Here is a 17,943-nt window from a genome sequence, read left to right on the forward strand (position 1 = left end):
TCTTTGACTCTCCAGTTCCAGCCAGTGGCACATCCTGAAGACCTTCAAGTTGTCAGCTTAGCCCATCTGATCCCTGAACCACCCGTAGCCTGGATGTACAGGGGGGTCCAACACTATTTAGATTGGAGGCCTGGGCTTAATCTTATAGGAATTGATTCTTAATTCCCACAGCCCCTTATCTGAACCTCTTCGAGGGTACTTGTTACTTTCTACCTGTATACATTTTTATCTTTGTAACTTTATAGCTCCTTAGAGCTGAAATATAAACTCAGTCAGAGTTGTACCTAGCACACAAGAGGTACTCAATACATGACTGGTGAAAAATTAAATTATGTCTTTTGCTGCATTCACATAACTCATGTGTGCCCAATAAGTTATATGTTGTGATCAAATTCAATGTAAATCCTGATCTGTGATTTCTAACACATAACGAAGGCTACTACAGTCGTCAGCTGCTACTGAGGATGCCAGTACTGATCCTAGATCTAATAATCAGTTCACAAACAAATGGAAGCATGAGGATTCCTCAGGAAGTTTCTCTCTCTCTCTCTCTTTTTTTTTTTTTTTTGAAGTCTAGTTGATTTACAATGCTGTGTTAGTTTCTGGTGTACAGCAAAGTGATTCAGTCATATATATTCTTTTTCATATTATTTTCCATTAACGTTTATTACAAGATACTGAATATAGTTCCCTGTGCTATATAGTAGGACCTCGTTGTTTATCTATTTTATATATAGTAGTGTGTATATGTTAATCTGAAACTTCTGATTTATCCCTTCTCCACACTCTTTCCTCTTTGGTAACCATAAATTTGTTTTCTATGTCTGTGAGTCTGTTTCTGTTTTGTAAATAAGCTCATTTGTATCATATTTTAGATTCCACATATAAGTGGTATCATATGGTATTTATCTTTGTCTGACTTACTTCACTTAGTATAATTATCTCTAGGTCCATCCATGTTGCTACAAATGGCATTATTTCATTCTTTTTTATGGCTGAGTAATATTCCTTTGTATATATGTACCACATCTTCTTTATCCATTCATCTGTCGATGGACATTTAGGTCGCTTCCATGTCTTGGCTATTGTAAATAGTATGAACATTGGGGTGCATGTATCCTTTTGAATTAGAGTTTTCTCCAGGTATATGCCCAGGAGTGGGATTGTGGGATCATATGGTAACTCTAGTTTTAGTTTTTTAAGGAACCTCCATACTGTTCTCCACAGTGGCTGCACCAATTTACATTCCCACCAACAATGTAGGAGGGTTCCCTGTTCTCCACATGCTCTCCAGCATTTATTATTTGTAGACTTTTTAATGATGGTCATTCTGACTGGTTGGGAATTTCTCAAGAGTATCAGAACTACATCATTTTGACATTGACACACAGCTATGTTTTTAATATTTGTACATAGACATAAACTTTAGAACACTAAGTTATTTTTAAAATAATAAGACTGATTCAATTAAAAGGATTCTATTCCAATAAACAATGACAACAAATACTCACTCTCACATACACCTAAAACGTCCACTCTGACGTTCAGTTCACATGAGGATCTATTCAGCCTAAAAGGATTATGTTGAGTAAGACAGAAGTAAGTGTAGAATGTACTGTGTGTGGAATACTAACTGCAGAATTCACTTCACTCCACAATGATATTAATGATGACTGACATTTTGACTTGTGTAGGACTTTTTGTCTAAGGTGATTACATTGTAGGTGCAAATCACCGTATAATTGCTCTAACGTGAGCTTAGTTTTAATCACAATACCAAAGTTTGATCTTGAACAATTCATCACACCATTATCCAAGAGAGAATTTATAAAATGGTAAATTGGGCTATGAGAACCCACCTTACCCTTGGTCATGGGCAATAAAAGTTGGGTTTCAGTTGATGAGACATGAAGACAAGAAATCCTACCTACACCGAATTTCTTATGCTTCGTTTATGGACTCCAGAATATGATGAACATCAAATAAAATGGTGTTCAATCTTGACTTTTTTTTTTTTTGCCCTACGCGGGCCTCTCACTGTTGTGGCCTCTCCCGTTGTGGGGCACAGGCTCCGGACACGCAGGCTCAGCGGCCGTGGCTCACGGGCCCAGCCGCTCCGCGATATGTGGGATCTTCCCGGACCGGGGCACGAACTGGTGTCCCCTGCATCTGCAGGCGGACTCTCAACCACTGCGCCACCAGGGAAGCCCGTCAATCTTGATTTTTTTAAAAAAGAGAGCACCATTAACTGAGTGAGAAAAGAAAATAGTTGTGATGTGTGGTTATAGAACAAATAGATCTCTTTAAACTTGAATATTTTGTAAGCATGCCCCTAAAAAGTCTTCTGGTTCACAATAGTTATCTACTTCTATTTTATTTTTATTTTAAATTTTATGTGTATTTCTTTCTTTTCTTTCACTATGCATCCTGTATGTGGCCATATTTGAACATAATCCAGTTCCATTTATTGTACTAATAATGTGTAGTGTTACTTCTATTACCTTGTTTTATGCTTTATATGTTTTATAACTCATGACTGTTTCCTTCTTGTTTTTCAGCCTTTTACTGTGTGGGAAATGTTTTCTAATCTTTTTGTAATCTGGTAATTTTCAAGCTGTGTATTCTGGCTTCAGTTATATGGATAGTTAATTCAACTGCAAATTTTAAAATGCTCCCCCGTGTACATTTGTTTCTCAGGAAGGAAACAGAATTGTTGACTGTTTGCATTTAATAAATAAGATGGCAAAATGAGCGTTATTTTACTGTCCTTCCCTTTTTCCTTTTCCTGGCTTCCCTGGAATAGAGCATGATTCTGATGCTTCTGATGACACTTGCAATTATCACTATTATGCATATTACTTATATTTTTCCCCCTTTTTACATCTCCATTCAACTTTCTAATCACAATTACAATAATTATTTAGCCTTGATTCAATATTGACATGCTTTCCATAATACCACTACTTGCTGACTTTTAGCTGTTTAGTTTTGATTCATTTATTGGTCAATTGCAACGTGTCATCAAGCATTTTTCAGGATGAAGATACAGGTGGTTTACTTGATGAGCTTTTCCTATAGTACGTCTTTATTAGAGTGCTATATAATTCTGCACCTTGACATTAACGATACAGTTCTTTTATTGTTCTATTTGTCCGATGAGAGTTTTTTTTTTCCTGTTTACTCATTCTTGAATGATCTGAGGGTCCTCCGTGCCTGAAGTTTGCCAATATTTAAAAATGCAAGGCGTCACTTGGTCCCATCGATAACCATGAACTCCACCAGCAACTTCCTCCTAGACCCCAAACTGGAAGGCAGCTTCATTGCAAAGTTCCATGTAAATTTTAGGCTTTAAATGTCAGTTACATAGTATGGCCCCTTAGAAGCGGTGAGGGTCTGCTTTCCCAGCCTGATCATCTTATAACGGGAAATATAAGTTATTCATAGATAATTGACAATCTGCACGTCTTTCCTTTTCAGATGTGAGCTGAGGCTGCAATTCCCACAGTATTCTCTTCTCACTATTCTTTTCTGTCCCCTCCATTTATCATTGTCAGTATCTCCTACCTGCATCTGACTATTTCTGACCGGCCCCTCTTGCATTACCAAATGGTCCTCCCCAAATGGATATCAAAAGGGGAGTGCCAGTGAAAGAGCTTGATTGGATGACATAAACTTAGCCAAGACAGAAAGCTGTAGCTTCACCATTTCATTGGTCAAGGCTCCAGAATTCTAAGATACGTAACTCAGTAAGACAGCGTGGAAGTTTCTCAGTGTCTTTCTACTTGATCTGGCTTGTCTACCTCAGGCACCATCCAAGCCTTGGTTGGTAGAAATTCCTCTGGCATCTAGCAAATCGTTAGTCTGTATTCCTACTTTCCAGTACTGTGGAAGATTTCATCTCTCGTTCAGTTTCCATAATTATTTCAATTAGAATTTGGGAAGGTAAATAACACGCCCCTAACTACCTGCCATCTTATCTGGGAAGTTCACCTTCATAGGAATTTTAATGGGACCTGGGAGAAGGAATGTCAATTTGACACCATCTTAAAAGATAGTTTGACTTTCTTTACAGTAGAAATAATTTATGTAAAAGTAAAATAAAAATAATAGGCAAGGGCTTCCCTGGTGGCGCAGTGGTTGAGGGTCCGCCTGCCGATGAGGGGGGCGCGGGTTCCTGCCCCGGTCCGGGAAGATCCCACATGCCGGGGAGCGGCTGGGCCCGTGAGCCACGGCCGCTGGGCCTGCGCGTCCAGAGCCTGTGCTCCGCAACGGGAGAGGCCACAACGGTGAGGGGCCCGCGTACCGCAAAAAAAAAAAAAAAATAATAATAATAATAGGCAAAAAGATGACACTGATTCTACAATGCTGCCTTTTTCTGCTGACCATCAAAGTAGCCAAGGGTCAGCGCCTGGTGGAAGCAATCACCTCACATCTGGCATTTCTCAACAGAGAAGAATTAACCAAAGCAGCAGCTGATCTAACAAACAAAGGCTGCCAAGAGCAAAGCAGAGAGGTTGCTGGAAGAGGGTCTTTGTCTAAGAAAAAGATGCCAAAAGCTAATGTGGGGGATTAGGGCAGAGTTTAGGACACAGGCTCTGGCCCCTGACTGCTTGTCTTCCAGCCCTGGCTCTCCTGGCCGATTAGCTGTAGGTCCTTAGATGGGATAGCATGTCTAAACTTCTGGTTCCTTATTGCAGAGATTGTACCTATCTCAACAGGTAGCTGTAAGAAAAAAATGGCCTTACGCATACAAAATGCTTAGCACAGTACCTGGCCCATGGTGAGGGCTCATTGATGTTCACTATTGTTATGTTTGCCCTCATTTCTTAAATAGAGATCAGATACAAACAAAACAGAGCCAGCTACTGGGCATACCGTCGAGCCAGGTGTGCAGATGAGAGACAGAACAACATGTGTGCTGTTAGTTCCAGAACATCCTAGTGGCTCTGGGGGAGAACGAGGGGACACAGTGACCTGGACTCAGGGGGGAGGATGGCTGTTGAGATTCTGGGAGAACGAGAAGTCACCGGCCTCCATACTCCCTGACAACAGGAATAGGGTCTTATTTTCCTCAAAATCACTGATTTTCTGTGTCTAGCCTAGAGATCTGTCTATCACAGACATCTAATGAATATTTGTTAAAGGAATGAATTTGTTCACTGACTTCGGTAGGATCAGTACAAGCCTGGAGCAGTCACGGCAGACCAGAGGCAGCGTGGAAACAGATACAAAGCCTGAGTAGATAGTCATAATATTAGTGTCCAAAATATTACCTTAGGTTATTTATTCACCAATTTACATGGCCCAGGTGAAGGACTTAGTATATTTTAAGTAAGTCACTTTATTTTCAGTTCTTACCAAACTTTCCATTTTTGAAATGAAGAAACTGAGGATTAGGGAAAGTAACTCATTCATTCTCTCTCCACTAGCTGGTGTCCAAGCCCCAGCGTACACCTCCGCCTGACTACACCGCCACTCAGAGTCCTGGGCACGGGCAAAGCGCTCTGGGCCTGAGAAAGTGCGTGCTACAAGGCCACTGGCTTTGGAAGCAAGTGCTCACATCAGAACACGTGCTTGAGAGAGAGGGAGAGGAAGAAAGCTGAGGGATCTGTACCTCAAGATTCAGTCTGGAGGTACCGGAAAGAACAACGGTGCCTTGAGATACTGGTGAATCAATATGAGATCTCTGGCTGGACCAAGCCTCATACTATTTTGATCATAATTCGTCCCTTACTAGGAATTGAAATCCTAAAATACTCAAATATTTTTTGATTAGCCTGCTACAACATCCAAAGGGGCAACTGCCATGACCGTCACCAGGAAAACCATGAATCTGGATACTGCTGGGTCATTGCAAGGAAGGAGGTAAGAGACAACCTGAAGGGAACCATTATTATTATATGATTTTAATTCGCTGCAAATGAAAGTCATGTATTTAAAAAGAAAAACGCCACGTGAGTGTTGCTATGGAACACCCATGGTACATCCCAAATTAATAAATAACCTTCCATTTCCACCTCCCAAATGACCATGATTACAAGTCTGACCTTTCTGGCCGATGACGTGATGCATATTTGCATTTTGAAGGAAATCTTGTAACATTGGAAACGTCCTGGAAGCTCTCTGAAAGGTTACAGGTGAACAGAAAAGTACCATCCTGTGGGCTTCTCAGAACCCTTTTCTGCACCAGCCTGCAGTGCCAGTGCATTCCCAGTGGACCCAGAGTGGACTCAGTGGGGGACACCTTGGCCCATGGGGTCAGCTGTGCTCTAGGGCCACCAGAATTCCCAAAATAGCCCCACAGAAGGAGAGACTTCCCACTGGTCATAGGGGAGGTGATGATGTCCCAGCCATATCACATTGGCCCTACAGCCCTGGTGCCACACCTGCCTGCCCAGACGCGGCTGCTGTCCAGGGAGAAGCGCTGCTGCTCACCGGGACCTGCCCACGCTTCCCAGTGGGAGGGAATATAGGGGCAGCACCTGGCCCCTCATCTGTTTGTAGGTAGATGACAGTAGAATCTTCCGTAGACTGGGGCTTAGAAATGGCTAGGATCTCACCCACTGCCCCACAGGTGGGAGGACAAGAGGAGGTTTGGGGAAGGGTAGACCCTACCGCACTTGCCCAGATCGGTGGGTCTTTCACAGGATGTAGGGGGACTGGAGCCACCTGGGAAGAGCGTTTCGTGAAACCAGGATCTGGAGCTGAGAAGTTTTGTTGGCGCTGACAGAGGATGCTACAATGCACAACACACAAAGTCTCAGACGTCCCGAGTCCCATGATCCAGGTTCTAGGGGGGGTCACAGCATCCAGGTGCCTCAGGGGCAGGTCTGACGGAGATGAAGGTCCAGACAGGCCAGCGTGGGGGGAGGGGGCCAGAGAGAGGGGGCTGCTGCCCGCCCACATTGGAGTTTGAGCCCCAGACTTATCAAAGTGTGGTCCAAGAATCAACACTATAAGCGTTATCTGAGTTCCATGTTACAGAGGCAGAATCCTGTGTCCCATGTGACACCTAGGAAGTGGAATCTTTGGCGGTTAGTGTGATCTGTTCCTCGAGGGCCGGAGAAAGAGGGAGAGACTCAAACCCACCTCACCAGAGGCTTCCTTTCTTTTCCCAGCCTTTCCCAGGCCACCGCCTCTCAGACTGTCTCCAGGGCCAAGAGTCCCTGGGACAAAATGACTTCAAACCTGAGAATCCACTTAGCTGTGTACAAGGCTCATTACCCCCGGGGCTAATCCCCAGCGCCCTGCCTGCTGCGCTAAGGGGCCCGCATCATTAGTCTACGCCTCACATGGGCCAAGAGCCCGGCTCCCCAGGGTCACAAGCTCGGGGCTTGTCGCTCAAACGGGGGGGACCTGTGCCAGGCCCCCACCCCCTGCCCTGCCTTAGCCTGGTCTTTCCCAGCTCCCTGGGGCCAAAGCTGCCCGGAGGCCCAACCACAGGCTGTATTTGGTGCAGTTACGAAAACAGTTACAGGCCCAGGACATCTTCAGTTCCCAGCAGTCCTGACAGGGTCAGAAGAATGATCTGCATCCAATACCTGCCTTCTGGTGTGACTCAGAATCAAGATCTCCTATGATACATCCGAGATCTCCTGGCTGTGCGGCCTGCAGTGCCAGGTACGATCACTCAGCCACAGAAAGGAACGAAATTGGGTCATTTGTACAGATGTGGATGGACCCAGAGACTGTCATACAGAGTGAAGTAAGTCAGAAAGAGAAAAACAAATATCGTACATTAACGCTTACATGTGGAACCCGGAAAAATGGTACAGATGAACCTGTTTGCAGGTCAGAAATAGAGACACAGATGTAGAGAACAAACGTATGGACACCAAAGGGGGAAGGGTGGTTTGGGATGAATTGGGAGATTGGGATTGACATATATACACGAATATGTATAAAGTAGATAACTAATGAAAAGCTGCTGTATAGCACGGGGAACACCACTTCGCCGTACAGTACAAACTAACACAACATTGTAAAACAACTCTACGCCAATTAACAACAACAACAAAAAAGCCACACAGGCAAAACTCAAACACTTGAGATGCTCCCAGTCACAGACCCCCTTGCTCCGCGCCACAGCACGTGGCCTGCCTCGTCACCATGCCACCTGTTCGCCCTGGAGCAGACACTGTCTTTTTTTTTTTTAAATAAATTTATTTTATTTGTATTTATTTTTGGCTGCGTTGGGTCTCTGTTGCTGCACGCGGGCTTTCTCTAGTTGTGGCGAGGGGGGGCTACTCTTTGTTGCGGCGCACGGGCTTCTCATTGCTGTGGCCTCTCTTGTTGCGGAGCACGGGCTCTAGGCGTGCAGGCTTCAGTAGCTGTGGTGCATGGGTTCAGTAGCTGTGGCTCACAGGCTCTAGAGCACAGGCTCAGTAGTTGTGGCACAGGGGCTTAGTTGCTCCGCGGCACGTGGGATCTTCCCGGACCAGGGCTCAAACCCGTGTCCCCTGCATTGGCAGGTGGATTCTTAACCACTGCACCACCAGGGAAGTCCGACACTGTCCTTTAAGACCCTGAGGAACTGTTTCTGTTCTCCTCGAAGTTGGTTCTTGCTCTGTGTGCTCCCAGCCTCCAGCTAGAGGTCTAATAGCCCAAAGAAGGAATCAGCAAACTTTTCTGTAAATGGCCAGAGAGTCAATCTCTTAGGCCTGTATGGTCTCTGTCACAAATGTGTCACTCTGCTGTCCCAGTGCCAAAGCCCCTGTGGACACTAGGTAAATGGGTGGCTGTATCCAGTAAAATGCTCATTGCAAAAACAGGCAGCGATCTGCACTTGACCCGAGGGCTGTAGTTTGCCAACCCCTGGCATAGAAGGGGAGACCCTAAAGACAGATGGTTCGTTTCAAATTTGAGCCCTATCAGTTTCCTATCTGTGCAGCCTTAGATTATCCGACTTCTCTAAGACACGTTACTAATACCTATAGCACTCTCTTCTGAGAAGACTGCAGTGAGAGCCGTGCATATAGTGAAGTGCTTCAGAGGGTTTCCAAGCACATGGAAAGCAAAGCTACCAAAAAAGCTCCAAAAAGCGCTCATCACTCTTACTATGACCCATTCAGACAGTGACAGTTCTGCCTAGGACGTCTAGCAACGGGCTGACGCCTTCCCCTGCAGCCCAACGTGTCCCATGTGCTCGCCAGTGGTCAAACCAAGTCTGAGTTTGTGCCACTCTCAAAACATTATGTTATTGATTGGTCAGCTGTCCTTGCTGTAGCCAGCCTCTGCGACTGGGCTGTGTGCCACGGGCCCCTCCCCTGCACTACTGAGCAGGGATCCTCCCAGCTCCTGTGTCCCCTATCCCCGCCTCAGGGCTGCCACGTGGTCCCCGATGCCTCAAGCAGCAGCCTCTGCCCTTTTGACAGCCTGGACAAACCAGTAGGGTCATGGGCCAGGCCATCAACCTCCTATCAGTACTTGCCAGTGACCTTCTTCAGAATCACCATTCTATGAGAGGTACAAGTGCTCACAAAAGGGTTAAATGACTTGCGGCCAATGAAGTATCGGGAACATAGGGCTAAAGGTCCTTTAAAATGTTTCTTTTGTAAAGAACATCTCAGGGCCTTTAATACGCTACTACGTTCCGTTCATCTTTAAGAGGGGAATCCAAGCACTCCGGCAGCGTTTCCAAACTTTATTTTAATATGGGACCCTTCTCAAGGGCCATAACGCCATCAGGATTCTAGGAGACACATTTTGGGAAATGCAGCTCTGGAGGAAGGGCACTGCGTCTCCGCTTTCTGAGTTGATTGATGGCAAAGGTTAAGAGTGTGTGCCTGGTAGAGACATCTTGAAAATCCTTCCTGTCTGTAATCCATGTCCTTGTTTCCCATCACAGGTCACTCAGCACATTGGGGCTGTAGGTGCTGCCTGGGGAGCTGGCTTTTCCCAGCATCAAGGCTTGTTCCTTCTGTCAGCCAGACCGGCCGGATCTATAAAGAATTCCCTGAGTTCGTGAAATCCAATGCGCCTTCCTTCCTGAAGACACCCCAGTCACCCCAGTCAATCTGTATCTTGCCAAATGTTCTCCTCTTTGACTCTTAAAAGAAGTTCAAAGTGGCCCACAATTCATGTCAAATGGACCTGCCATTTCCTCGCTGTCTCCAAGGGCTCCTTATATAAAACCGTGGCTTTATGGGTCTTAGTTATCCTATACCCTCAGGGCCCTTTTCTGAACTCAGTGAACTTGTTTAAACATCCCAGGCCTTCTCCTGTTTCCCTTGCCCCCCTCTCCCTGTGCCTGAGCCTGGTGGCACTGACCTTGAGGGGAGGGGAGGGCACCGTGGAAATGCTAAATCTTCCTAGCAGTTTCCAGCACTGGGGATTTAATTCTTCACCCCCATCTCTGTCCGCGGCAGCCTCAGCCATGTCGTCCGGAAAGAATCTCTCCCTCTGCAGGGAGTGGAGCTGAGACCCTTATCCTAGAGGCAACCCCGCTCCTGCTGCTGGGCTAGTACCTGTTCACTGGCAAGAGACTGCTCTTCCTCGTTTTCTTTATTGCAAATCAGTGGGAAAAGAGCTTCCAATCCAATGATGCCCAGGAAGAACCTTGAAGTTTTCCGACGAAAGAGGCCGTGGAGGTGCCCATACTATGATCTACAACCCGCAAGGCAAGTTTGTGCCGGTTCCTCCTTTGGGTCCCAACACCCACGCGGAGGGAACAGGTGCATGTCTTTCCCAAGCTGGGGGCCAAGATGCTGGAAAGATGCTCTGCGGGGACGTACGTAATCCTCACCAGCTCGGGTCAAAGTTGGCCTCTGACTTACCTTTCTTCCCTTTTCAGATTCATTCTCAAAATGGAAACGGGAGGGTTGATGTAGTTCATGGTTCCCAGGCTGCTCCTCCCAGGTATCGCATTCTTCAGGGGACGCTTGCGGCCTCTCCACCGGCCGGGAGGAAGCCTGCTGGGCAAGGGGTCTTGGACCTGACCGCAGCATCAGATCCCCTCTGATTCTCCACGGTATACGTGGGATTCTCCATGTGTAGTTCCCCATGAGATTTTATTTGGGGGACAAACAAAAAGTTTCTTCTGTCTGAAAATGACCAGGTTAAAATATTGCTAAGAACTTTTCACTCTTCATGTCCTTTGATCCCAGGTCTAAGCACCTCCCTTTCACCCCAAAACCTAGCTTTTCACGCCCCATGTTTTCTCTCATATTTACCCAACTGTCAGTGAAAACTATTAGGATGTATTTGTGGGGATGAAATAAATGTATATTGGTTTTGGGGTTTGTTTTTTTTTTTGGCCGCATGGCACGGCATGTAGGATCATCGTAGCTCCCCGACCAGGGATCGAACCCATGCCCCCTGCACTGGGAATGCAGAGTCTTAACCACGGGACCGCCAGGGAAGTCCTATATTGGGTTTTTTAAATCTAGTCGTCTGGTGGAGCTAGAACCCCACCTTTTATATTCTGGGTCGTCAGGCGTGTTTGTTGGAATAGTTTCCCGTATCCATAGTTTTCCTCAGTCCTTCTGCTTTTCCAGGTCAATCCCTACCCGCTCCGCAAGGATTTTGACACCTCCACCCAGCATCAGGCTAGAAACCATTGACGTCATAGAGCTTCCACTCCTGTGGTTTTTTTCTTTTTCAATTTTAATGATGTACAGTTGATTAACAGTGCTGTATTAACTTCTGCTGTACAGCAAAGTGACTCAGTTATACACATATAGACATGCTTTCTTAACTATGTTCTTTTCCATTCTGGTTTATCACAGGATATTGACGATAGTTCCCTGTGCTCTACAGTAGGACCTTGTTGTTTACCCATCCTATATACACTAGTTTGCATCTGCTAATCATAAACTCCCAGTCCATCCCTCCCACACCCCACTCCCCCTTGGCAATCACAAGTCTGTTTTCTATGCCTACGAGTTTGTTTGTTTGGTAGGTAAGTCCATTTGTGTCATATTTTAGATTCCACGTATAAGTGATATCATATGGTATTTTGTCTTTCTCTTTCTGACTTAATTCACTGAGTATGATAATCTCTAGGTCCATCCACGTCACTGCAGATGACATTATTTTATTTTTTATGGCTGAGTAGTATTCCATTGTGTGTGTGTGTGTGTGTGTGTGTGTGTGTGTGTGTGTGTGTGTGTGTATTTATTTATTTATTTATATTTATATATACCACTTCTTCTTTATCCATGCCTCTTTCTATGGACATTTAGGTTACTTCCATGTCTGCCTAGTGTAAATAGTGCTGCTATGAATATTGGGGTGCATGTATCTTTTCGAATTAGAATTTTCTCTGGATATATGCCCAGGAGTGGGATTGCTGGGTCATATGGTAATTCTATTTTTAGTTTTTTAAGGAACATCCATACTGTTCTCCATAGTGGCTGCACCAACTTACATTCCCACCAACAGAGTAGGAGGGTTCCCTTTTCTTCATACACTCTCCAGCATTTATTATTATTTTTTTTTTTTTTTCGGTACGCGTGTCTCTCACTGTTGTGGCCTCTCCCTCTGCGGAGCACAGGCTCCGGACGCGCAGGCTCAGCAGCCATGGCTCACGGGCCCAGCCGCTCCGTGGCATGTGGGATCCTCCCGGACCGGGGCACGAACCCGTGTCCCCTGCATCGGCAGGCGGACCCCCAACCACTGCGCCACCAGGGAAGCCCCAGCATTTATTATTTGTAGACATTTTAACGATGGCCATCCTGACGGGTGTGAGGTGATACCTCATTGTAGTTTTGCTTTGCATTTCTCTAATAATTAGCGATGATGAGCATCTTTTCATGTGCCTGTTCTTAAAGCATCCCTCATGTTTCAGTTTCCCAGTGAGCTTGGCTTCTGCACACAGCCCGTGGCCAGGAGCCCTCCTTTATGTGCTTTCCAGCTGTGGCGCCTGTGCAGGACAAGCGGCACCCAGCCCAGCTCACCCCCTTGTGAGCTAGAACTTCTGAGGGAGCTCAGGGGCCCCTTCGGAGGCCCCATTTCATCTCCTCTCCTTCCTGCGGTTTAACCTCTCCCCTTCCAATGCCTCCCCAAGTGCTTCTTTCAGAAGAAAAGGGTTCCCACCTGCTGGCTCCTTTCCTCCCTCCCCCAGCCTGCTCACCTCCACCAGCCTGATCTGTCAGAACCTCTGCGAGGACTGCAGACCCTCCCTGTGTCCCTGTAGCCCCCCCCGCCCTCCCTGAGTTTCTTCAGGGACGCTGACACCCGTGGTGCTCTTGAGCAGGACACAAAAGGGACAGAGCAGGGAGCCTTCCGGCAGGCTCGCCACCTGCTCCTACCAAGGACGTTCCCCCTGCCATCAAAGGCTGCCTTGGCCCCAGATGTTGCACCTCCAATCCCAGTTCTCTGGCCATGGACTCCCACAGCACGCAGCTTTGTTCTCTGAGGTCTTAGGGAGCACGGGGAAGGGGCGGGCCATGCTGATGCCCTGGTCCTCACTTTCCTGTACCAGGCCGCACCTAACCACTGGGGCTCAGTCAGGCAGGGTCCATGGCTCCAGTGGCTCTGGAGGTCTGTCTGGCCAGTTGAGGAGGGATGGGAGATGACCTCAGGGTATTATTCCTCCTTCTCCTGGGCTAGACACAGCTCCCTGAGAAGCTGTCTTCCTGTCAGCTTCCTTCTGGCCTTCGTCCCCAGCCTAGAACAGCCCTGTCCCCTCTCCTTCCCCTACCCCCAGGCATACACCCCACCCTGACCTCCACTAGGCCGCCTTTGGCCAGGCCCTTGGAGAAGCACATCCTTTGCCAGTGCTCTTCTTAAACCTCATTTGGCCCAGGACCCCACGCGCTTCATGGGCTCCTCCCTTGCCGGGGCCTGTACCACAAGGCTATTAGTTAAGATGTTTCCATGCCGCAGTCTGACCCCACATTTTCTGGCTATGTCCTTAACTTCCCCTCTTTGCCCCCAGCTCCAGGGCTCCCACACGTCGAGTTCTCATCAGGGCTGGGGGTCTGAGAGCATAGCTTTCCTCTCTCTCTAATTCTTTTCCTAGGAGTCTGAGCGAGCATCTGGCTTGGGCCAGTCTGGAGAGATCTGGAATCCAAACAGTCTTTAAAGAGTTACGACTCCAGGAACCGTGGATGGCAACGTTTTCTATTATTCACAGTTCCAACTTTCCCATCTGGCTGTTTTCAGAATGAAAGCTGGAGATTACTGTCAGCATTAATTACAATCAGGTGTACTTTTCTTCTACTCCATTTTGCCCCAATGGTTTCTCACACAGCAAGAAATCCCTAAAATGCATGTCCTTTGAAATGGGGCACATAAATCCTTGCTGCTGGTGAGAGCTGCTGTCAGCCCGTGGGGCTCTCCCTGGATCCGGTGACCTTGGTGAGGTTCACCGAGCTTCATCAGGTTGAGAGGTTCGCCTGAGCCCCTTGAATCTTCAGGGCAGGAAATGTCAAAAGAATCAGCTTCCTTGCAAGATTTCTGGCACTCCCTGCCCCTAGTCAAACCCGAGCTACCACAGGAACGGTTTGGGGAATGTCTGTCTTCAGGGCCCTAGCTGAGCCTGAGAGGGGGAAGCTGCAGAGGAAGAAAGTCAGTCGGGTGGAGCAGTGGCCCACCCGCTCCCTCCAGCTCTCATCCCAATCTCCTTCCTCATGTCTCAATTTTCACGTCTTCTCCCCGGACCCCTTGCCTATTTCTAGTCAATGTTTGAAAAACATTATCTCATTCTGAAGTATTTTCTCCCCCTCCATCTTTGTCCTATATGCATATATATATACGTGCTGCTTTCCTTACATTTTCCAGAAGTGTCTTTTTTTTTTTTTTTATTGGAGTAGAGTTGACTAACCATGTTGTGTTAGTTTCAGGTGTCCAGCAAAGTGATTCAGTTATACATATACATGGACCTATTCTTTTTCAAAGTCTTTTCCCATTTAGGTTATTACAGAATATTGAGCAGAGCTCCCTATGCTATACAGTAGGTCCTTGTTGGTTATCTATTTTATGGTTGTTTTTTTTTTCGGTACGCGGACCTCTCACTGCTGTGGCCCCTCCCGTTGCGGAGCACAGGCTCCGGACGCGCAGGCTCAGCGGCCACGGCTCACGGGCCCAGCTGCTCCGCGGCATGTGGGATCTTCCCGGACCGGGGCACGAACCCACGTCCCCTGCATCGGCAGGCGGACTCCCAACCACTGCGCCACCAGGGAAGCCCTGGTTCTCCATTTTAAATGTAGCCGTGTGTACACGTCAATCCCAAGCTCCCAATCTATCCCTCCCCTCCAGAAGCTTTTTTAAATTACTCTCCTCGGGTTTATTTTTCTCTACAGACTATTCATAATTTTTTTTTTTTGCTTAACCATCCAACACATTTAATTTATATTTTTAAATTTTTTTTTATTGAAGTATAGTTGATTTATAATGTTGTCTTCATTTCTGCTGTACAGCAAAGTGACTCATTTATATATATATATATATATATATACACATACATATACATATATTGGTTTATCCCAGGATATCAAATATAGTTCCCTGTGCTATACAGTAGGCCCGCCATAATTATTAGTCTTCAGGATTAATTATACATCAGGACCATTCTCCTTTCGTAAAGACATTTGAATTTCATTCAGAAAGGCCATTCTGATACGTTAGTTATTCTTTTTAACGGCTCTGCTATGTAAGCCACGGCTCTACTACTGCCAGTTGGGTGATGCTGGGTAAGCTGCCACTGCGCTGGGGTTTCCTTGTCTGCAGAAGGGGGATGCTATATCTTCACAGGGCTGCTAAGTGGATTAGGGAGAAGAACAACTCAGCACTGGCAAGTGTAAAGCGTTTGCTACTCACCTAAGGCATGCTCCATGATTTGGGGCATTGGAAGAAGGAACAAGGGTCCTCGTCTCGAACATTCTCGAGAAGACAAATCTCTTTCTCTGGGAGACTGGAGGGAGGGGTTGCTGCTCATAGACTACAAGATATGTACACAGTCCAAAAGCAAAACCGTTTTTAACGCCACCCATTTTTTCCTCATGGAGCCCAGTCTTCACGGGCTTATCACATGAGGCTCATTCCGTCTTCTACTGGAATCCAGTTGGCCTGTGTTTTTATCCCTGAGCAACTGCAGTATAAAATTCCAGGGTTTGAAAAAGAGGACCGTTCACTTAGAACCTTTGCCCCTCCCTAACGTCCCCTGACACATCACCCACAAACTAATAATCTTGGGAAAAAAGAGAGGGAGAGAGTTGACAACTTTGAAAAAGCTGGACAGAGTACGACACTTCCGCAATAAAAACTGAATAAAGGAATTTACCATAACCACATTGGTTTTGCTGCTAATTCGACCCTGGCCGTAACTTGCCCTAGTTCGCTGCTCCCAAATCACTTGCCTCTTTGAGCTCTCGTCAGGCTGTATTTGCCTCATCCCACTCATCCTTCCCTTCCTCACGTCAGCTGCTTGGAGACCTTCCACGGGGGGTATTAACCGCAGAGCTCCGGCAGCCATCTTGCAGATGAATCCTCTGGCTGCATTTCATAATCTCGGTAGAATAAATGAAGTTTTTGACAGTTAATTTATTTCCTTGATGTATTTCAGATGTCTCTTCAGACGAAGCACTGGGTCGGTCCTGCTGGTCGTCTTGAATCGGATATTAGGTAAGAACGCTTCCTTAGCACTGTTATTGAGATGTGCATTAATTGTTTTTGCACACACTCATAGAGCTGAATGAGCCTCTGAGCTCCTAATTTTTCCACTTCATCAAACTCAATGGGTGTGCTGAGATGCACAAATGAGACAGTTATGAATGTGGTCACAACCGCGTGGGTCTGCTTAAAATCGGTATCTCATCCCTGTACTAGTGAATGTAGAGGAACCATCCATTATGAGCAAAATTAAGGGAAATATGTTATGTAGACAAATGGCTTTGTCATACACTCCCCTTTCCAGATTTTAAATGTTTTTGCACAAGTGGTTTTTTCTGTTTTTTTTCTTTTTGCACAAGTGTTTTCTATCGTCCTATTTCTTTCCCTATATTCTCAACTTCTGAAGGGAGCGTCAGCCCCCTGCCCAGACACGGACCTGAGGAGGTGGCCTCAGATACCCTCAGGTCACAAGGGCTCAAAGGAAGAATTGCAGGTGGAATGAACACAAAAGTCTGGGTGTGGCTGTTACCATTTCCTGTTTCCCAGACCATGCTACAGGTCAATCCTGTGCAGAGAAAGCCACAGGCGTCACTGACTGTTTCGTGGCGAACCCCTGGACCACCCCCAGTGCCATGGCCACCTTCACTCCGGGGTCGTATCCCTGTACCAGTGATTAGGGTGTAACTTTTGGAGTCAGACAAATCCATATTTCAATCTGGGCCCTGTTACTTACTAACTCAGGGAATCAGACTGTCCTCTTGGGGCCTCCATTTCTTTATACGTGCAATGGGATAAAAGCTATTTCAAGGATTCAGTAGGTCGTGAGTATAAAACTCTCAGGATACTTTCGATGCCTGCCACACAGAATATGTTCTATAAATGGTAGCTTTATTGTTACAATAACTGAACCACAGACATGATCCACATTGGGAACCACTGACTCTTCCTGACAGAGGTTACCTCTGGCTACTCCAGTCTCTGGACCATCACTACTAGTTTCCTAGGCTGTGTAACAAATGACAAAAAATGAGTAGCTTAAAACAACCTACATGTATTCTCTCCCAGTTTATATGGATCAGGAGTCTGGGCACAAATTAACTGGTTCTTCTGTTTAGCCTTTTGTGATCAAGGTGTTGGCTGGGCTGTGTTCTCATCTGCAGGCTCGACTGGCAACTAATCCCCTTCCCAGCTCAGTTAGGTGTTAGCAGATGTCAGTTCCTTACAACTGTAAGACTGAGGGTGCTGACTTCTTCCTGTATGTCAGTAACCAGAGACCACCCATAGTCCCTTGCCGTGTTACCCTCTCCATAGGCCCTGTCCCAACATGGCAACCTGCTTCTTCAAAGACAGCAGCAGAGAAAAAGAATGAATCTGCTAGCAAGACAGAGT

The 17,943-nt window shown here is 46.4% G+C and overlaps 1 long non-coding RNA gene across 1 annotated transcript; it reads left to right on the forward strand.

The window, feature by feature from the left end:
• Positions 1–5,459: 5,459 nt before the first annotated feature.
• LOC137228546 (uncharacterized) lies at positions 5,460–16,565 on the forward strand. The gene is made up of 3 exons (XR_010945300.1): positions 5,460–5,667; positions 5,777–5,865; positions 16,508–16,565. It is a non-coding gene; the product is annotated as an uncharacterized lncRNA (long non-coding RNA).
• The last annotated feature ends 1,378 nt before the right edge of the window (positions 16,566–17,943 follow it).

Source organism: Pseudorca crassidens, chromosome 8, assembly GCF_039906515.1.
Source record: "Pseudorca crassidens isolate mPseCra1 chromosome 8, mPseCra1.hap1, whole genome shotgun sequence".
Taxonomy (NCBI): domain Eukaryota; kingdom Metazoa; phylum Chordata; class Mammalia; order Artiodactyla; family Delphinidae; genus Pseudorca; species Pseudorca crassidens.